The following is a 6533-nucleotide window of genomic DNA, read 5'->3' as shown; positions in this document are numbered from 1 at the left end:
TTTCCATGCACGCGTCTTCGCCAATGTAATGGGAATGTTTCCATGTAAACGGTAAAAATGCGTACATGGAAAACAGGCTTAAAAATTTGGCATTCTTTACTATCTTCATAATGAATTACTGAATTCTATTTCCCAAGGGATCTTTAACAACATACACTGCAAATTTGTACAAGGAATTTCTGGGGTTTTTTTTTTTTATCTCATTTTAACATCTTGTCAACCATACCTCCTGACAAGTAACAAGTGGGGCATGATGGTTCTTTTGAGTCATGCCAGGTTTGGACCAAAAGACATTCTTAAATAATACTCTACATACCAAGTTATGAGCTTCATCAAAGATGAGTACATTCCCTTGTAGTTCAACACCATTTGCTCTTCTTGACTAAAATAAATATAGCAGACATTTAACACACAATAGCCTTTATTTCTTCTACCATAGATATAAAGTAATATCAGTAAGTTCTATAGAACTGCAAATTATTAAAAAAAAAGAAAAAAAAAGCTTCATTTATCGCTTTTAATAAACAAATATGAAGCGAGAGAATGTTATCTGTACTGGAACTTACTTTTGGATCTAAGAGATAGTTGTAAGGCATAAAAATTATATCTGCATCTGTTTTAAGTTCTCTAGCCATGTAGTAAGGACAAACACTGAAATAGTTAACATCAAAATTCATGATATTTGTATGATCTTCATATTGAATGCATGATTTGTTATAATAGTCAGGTCAATATATGGAAAATACCCCCTCAACCCATCAAAAATTGCTACAAAAGGTTTCTGGTAGGGTTTAGTCTACCTTATAACATACTAAAAGTTTACCAAAGTAGGAACCCCGGAAAAGTGTTTTTTCAAGATGGCGTCAAAGATGGCCACTGAAAAGTCTTAAAATGATCATAACTAAGTAACTATCAACGCAAATTGGATGATCTTGGTGTCTTTCCCTAGATTTTGGGGGCAAAAAACACATTAAGATCCTTAAAAATGCTGTTGGCCTATTATGTCAAAAATGGCCGCTAACACCTCCAAATGACCGCAAGTCCATAACTATTGACTCAAATTTGATGATCTTGATGTCTATCCCCATCTTTGACGCCATCTTGAAAGAAACACTTTTCAGGGGGTCCTACTTTTTGGTAAACTTTTAGTATGTTATAAAGTACACTAAACCCTACCAGAATCAGTTGAGAAACCTTTTGTAGCCATTTTTTGGGGGTTTGATATGACTATAAATGTGGGCCACAGATTTAATTCAATCCTAAGTTTGTAATTTCAATAGGTAGGCCTGGTTGCCTGTGACAAAATATACAATGTAAGTCCTGAAATAGCCTAGTTTGTGTTGAATGTACATTAAATCTGCTTTGCTATTTCCCCCTTAATTGGTTTATCAAAGATCAATATCTGGAGACAATGGTTACAGTTGAGGGAATTCAATTTACCATTTTATTTGGAGGATACCTAAAACCTACATGATCTAGTAATATTAAGAAATATGAACAAGAATAAAAGAAATCAACTAACTCAGTAAAGGTATGTGATATTTTTCATTCAATGACATTTAGCTGATGATTATGTACATAAGAAATGTAAGTAAGAATTCTTTTTCACATTTTTTGCACTTTCTGTTCTTCGAATGAGACCTAATCGACATATAAAGTTATATTGTATTGGACTCTTCCATTTTGAGAAGGTATTCCATGCATGTGAGGTAGAAGGAAAGAAATAATTATTACTATAAACAACTTGTAGAATGTTAGATCATACCATCTTCTATGGTAAGAAAGTTCTTCTATTCAAATGCATGATATGACTGAATGAAATGGGGTTTAGAGTCTCACTTTTTTGCACCAACGTGTTAATGAAGACATGCCTATGTCATACAGTGTGTTTTGAATGAAATTTTGCTTGGACAGCAATGGAATTCCAAATATCAAGGGTTCTTTAACATGCACAACAATGTATACACAGGAAGATATAAACATAGTTAAAGTGTGCATTTACTTTGATTTTTTGCCATGCCTGACCATATCTTCAATATCAACTACATTTCCTACCAAAGCTCTAGGTTCACTATTTTTCTTCAAGTCTGTGAAAAAATTACAAATTTATACAAAATATTTGAACATGATTGATTAATATCAAAAAGTTACCGAATAATCACATTTTTTGCTAACATAAGTCATTCTGGTAATAAATTTGAAAACAAAATTATTTATATTTCAACCTTAGCCTAACCTATGAACATAACATTTTTGATGCCATTTTTTAATGTATTCTTCCAAATCACATTTGTAATCCCATTTTTATTTTATCAGGGTTTAAATGTCAAGGCTAGTATAACCAGTCATTGTAAGATATGCAGGAGATGCTTCATTTTTATTTTCTATGTATATATATAATGTATCTAAAAATTAAACATCAGCCATACAGTTTTATACATATGTAGAATAATATAACAAAAGGTTTTTAAGTATATAATACAAAATTTATTACTCTGTCTTATCAATTTGGGAAACAAATGAACACATCAACAGATGTCATATCTATCGCACTGGTCTCTTTTATCAAAAATTGATACTCTATTAGTAAGTGCAGGAGAATCACACCACATCTAATTAGAAACTCAGCAGACAAACCTGCGAACATATCACACGACCAACAAACAGACATAATATCACTTACCTTCCAATACATTATAGAAGTGACATTTTCTTGCTGTCACTTTTGCTCTACATAGATGCACCTAAAATAAGACAACAAAAACATATTTTTAAACTAAACTGACCTCAGAAGGCTGTTTAATTTACAGAGCAACGTCTTAGGTTACATCAAGATACTACCAAACATTTAGTTGGTTTAATTGATTTACGATTAATGTTCCCCTTTGAAATAAGTATTTTGTGCATTGAAAAGTCAGATGTGTAAATTGTAGCAGAGATTTTTGAAATAGCTTAGTACCTTAGCAGAATTACTGGTTTCTTTTTTCACAGCTTCATTGATACAAAGCTGTTCTCTAGAACCAATAACAGCTACCTTCATACTGAATAATACAATATACAATAAATAAGATGAAAAGTTATTGTATTTATGAATACTGAATCAAAGGATAGGTACTCTGAATTATCTATTTTAAAAAGGTTCAATTAAACATACATTATGCAAGAGCTAAATCTGCCTATTGCAGGTCTTTCTTTAGGCCTTAAATGCTATATAAACTATTAATTAGACATTTATTAACATGACAAGAATATAATCAAGTCTTGATGCCATTGGAAAGGTCTGATTTTAAGTAGATTAAAATGGTTCAGCCATTTAATGATTGAATCTAAAAATGGTGAAGCGAGGCTAAGCTTTGAACAAAAAGTATGGTGGTTACAATCAGTGCACACATCTTGTCAAACCTTCAAAGTCTAATATCTTCCCTCAGAATAAAGTAATTTGAATGAAATTTTCAATATATTAATTTTGCATTATCTATTTTTGAACTATTATCGCAAGAACGGCCAGCTCTTTATCTGAACCTTACATAATGTATCTTTAATAGTATAAATACTACGGCAAAATAAATCACATACGAGTATACCAGAGGGGGCCGTTCTGTAATAATTCCAAGTGTCTACACAATCTTAATCTGGCTTCAAGCACCAGTACATTGGCGATATTTGCCTAAAGCAAAGACTGTTACTTAATAATATTTGACATTCTATCCTATTGTATCGCATATGTAAAATTGGTAGACAGAACCATTATCAGTTAACTTACTTATTATAGCTTGTTCTCTTTAATTCTTGAATAGCTTGAGATAACTGTGAATGTGTTCTGGATGCATAAATAATCTTTGGCACAACTAGAAATAATAGAAAAAACTTAATTATATTCAAAATGGGACTTATCACCAAATGTGGTCTGTCCGTAGTTCTGTACACTATGAGAGATTATAGTCAGCCTGCAAGCCATTTGAGTGTATATTGAATATTCATAACATTATAACTTTTCTTTTTGAGTGGATGAATTTGACAAATATTTGGACTACTGTGTTTTAAGATATTGTGTTCTGATCGATGACATTTTTAATTTTTTTATTGGCATAAACAGCAGACACCTGGATCATAACAGTTTCCCTTATAAACAGCAAAATGCCATTGCTCAATGTGATGATTCAATACTGTTTGCAAAATGTAGCAGTAGCGTCATTTGCTGGTAAACAACAGAAAAGAGATGGCACTATACACGAATCATGGTGATTGCTAGTCACAGTGGCTGGCTAGGTGAGGTCCAGTGTACACATTGGCGTGCATGAAGCAAGTAAAAGAACCCATGACCGTTTGAATTCAAACAAGAGTATGCCGTAGTGCAGCTGTTCGGGCAAACTTCCCCTTATGGCACATTTTGTCTGATATTTAGATGTTAGTGTCATTATGAAAAAATTATCTCAGAATTTCAGATAGTTGCTTGGGACTAAAATAAATGGTTTTAACTGCCACACACAAGTAACCAGTTCTTCTCTCACTCCTTCAGATAATCAAGCTTTAGGCCCTACAGTACATTCTCCAGTTGGGTTTTTTCAAGTTAAAATCCAAAACCTTGCTTCACATATTTTTTGCCATGTGGCAGTGGTTGACTTTAACCCCCTTTGAAATACATTATATAACTTTTATATTTTATGGCCCACCCTCTTAGTCTTTGGAAATTTAGCATATGCCACTGTTTTCTCAGACCCTCCAATAAAAAAAAAACGAAATTATCCTTTAAATAATTATTGGACAATAGGCTAAAATTTTACCGAAGTCGGAAGATCCCCATCCAGACCCTGAGGCTTGTTGTAAATTTGCAGCTACTTTCTTCATAAATTCATCCGTTATATTTTCTTTGTCATTCAGAAAGGGTGCCATTCCATTTTCTTTTTTCATCTGCACTTGGGCCTTTTTACTCTGTAACCATGCCAACGATGAACACAGTAAACACAGCGTTTTACCAGTACCTGTTGGACTTTCTAATATGCCATTTACATTCTGCAATAAAACAAAACTTTTAAAACTTTCTTCATTTCTGACTGGAAATAAGAAATGAAATGGGGTTTAACATCCTACTGTTCTGCTCCAACTGGGCTAATGTAGACATACACCATACAGTGTGAGGGAAATTGTGCCCAGCCAGCTGTGCTACAGCCTATTCTTATATCGAATTCCAACCATCAAGCGTTCTTTTACGTGCATGTCAATGTGTACGTGGACCCTTGGTGTTTCGTCCCATCCAGACAACTACATGTTGTCCCTTGCCAGACCCTCCATCCTGCAACACTGTAGAGGAGGAACCACACCGAAATATCCTGATTAACTTGCTCTGTCAATACAGGGATCAAACATGTCACCTCCAGGATAGCAAGTCAACGTCTTACTCTCTAAGCCAAGATATGGTAAATAGCCTCAGAACATGTATATTTGTATATTAGATGATATTGTAGGTATCATACCTTTTTCAAGCATTCAATCATTTTCTCCATATAATCTACTTGACAAGGATAGGGTGTGAAAGGAAAATTCACATCCACTCCTCCAACTTTTAACAGAGGCATTTTGTATACTCTGGTATCTTCCACTTATTTACTTCAACCATTTACACTTATCATCTCAGGAGTTCACATAGCTAACAAACTTTTGTACCAATTAGTTGAATTAGTCTTATTTGAAGCCCATGGCATTTCCTGTGAAGTGGTAACATTAATTGAATCCAATAAAACAAAATGAAACACCGGTAAAACATTGCTCTAAAATATGTGACAGAAATCATGTGACGAACCAAGCTAAAAACGTCATCTCAAAAATGTTGCTTTCTAATTTCTCTGGCTTTCATAGAATCATACTACATAGTAGGCCTACATAATTCGACCTGGGATAATTTTGATTTGATAAGACATACTGATAATTTACTTGCCAAAATCATCCTGGGAGTTACAAACAAGTGGGAAATCGAGTCCCAGGCCTCATTTTGCATTAAAGAATTAAGTGATATTCTAGTCCAGAAGATTGAGATTGCATAGAAATGTCATAAATAATGATTCATCATGACTTGTAGGAAATGATTTAGATTTAGAGATCATGATGATTAGTTATAGATTAGATTAGAAAGGTTTCAATAATTGAAATTGTGCATAACCAAGAAGACACAGCTAGCTAAAGCCAAGATTCCTAGTTGTTAAGAAGTTATAAAATAGCATATTTTTAATAAATCTTTTTGTTAACTTTGTCTACTTTGGAATTCATCTAGTTGAAGTATCTAAGTTAAATAACTTCGTTGATTTCAACCATTTTTGCAATGTTTATATTTTATGTCATGGAGTGAAAATGGACTCGCCTATTATATTCAAGACGAAAGTCCCGCGCTTTTAGTTTGATTAATTTCACGATTGTCACATTTAAGTTAAAAATGGAAGATTCAATTTAAATATTTTATACTGTCTGTTTGTAAATCGAACTAATTCCGATTAAAATGGTCATTAATTTAAGTAAATTTACGTGATCAACCGCTGTTT

The 6533-nt window shown here is 33.1% G+C and overlaps 1 long non-coding RNA gene across 1 annotated transcript; it reads right to left on the bottom strand.

Moving 5' to 3' along the window:
• Positions 1-315: 315 nt before the first annotated feature.
• On the bottom strand, positions 316-643 carry LOC130012424 (uncharacterized). The gene is made up of 2 exons (XR_008787837.1): positions 567-643; positions 316-382 (listed from the first exon to the last, which is right to left on the bottom strand). It is a non-coding gene; the product is annotated as an uncharacterized LOC130012424 (long non-coding RNA).
• Between the last annotated feature and the right edge of the window lie 5890 nt (positions 644-6533).

Source organism: Patella vulgata, chromosome 4, assembly GCF_932274485.2.
Source record: "Patella vulgata chromosome 4, xgPatVulg1.2, whole genome shotgun sequence".
Lineage (NCBI taxonomy): Eukaryota > Metazoa > Mollusca > Gastropoda > Patellidae > Patella > Patella vulgata.
Note: the sequence above shows the minus strand (reverse complement) of the source record. Positions and strands in the feature narration are given on the sequence as shown.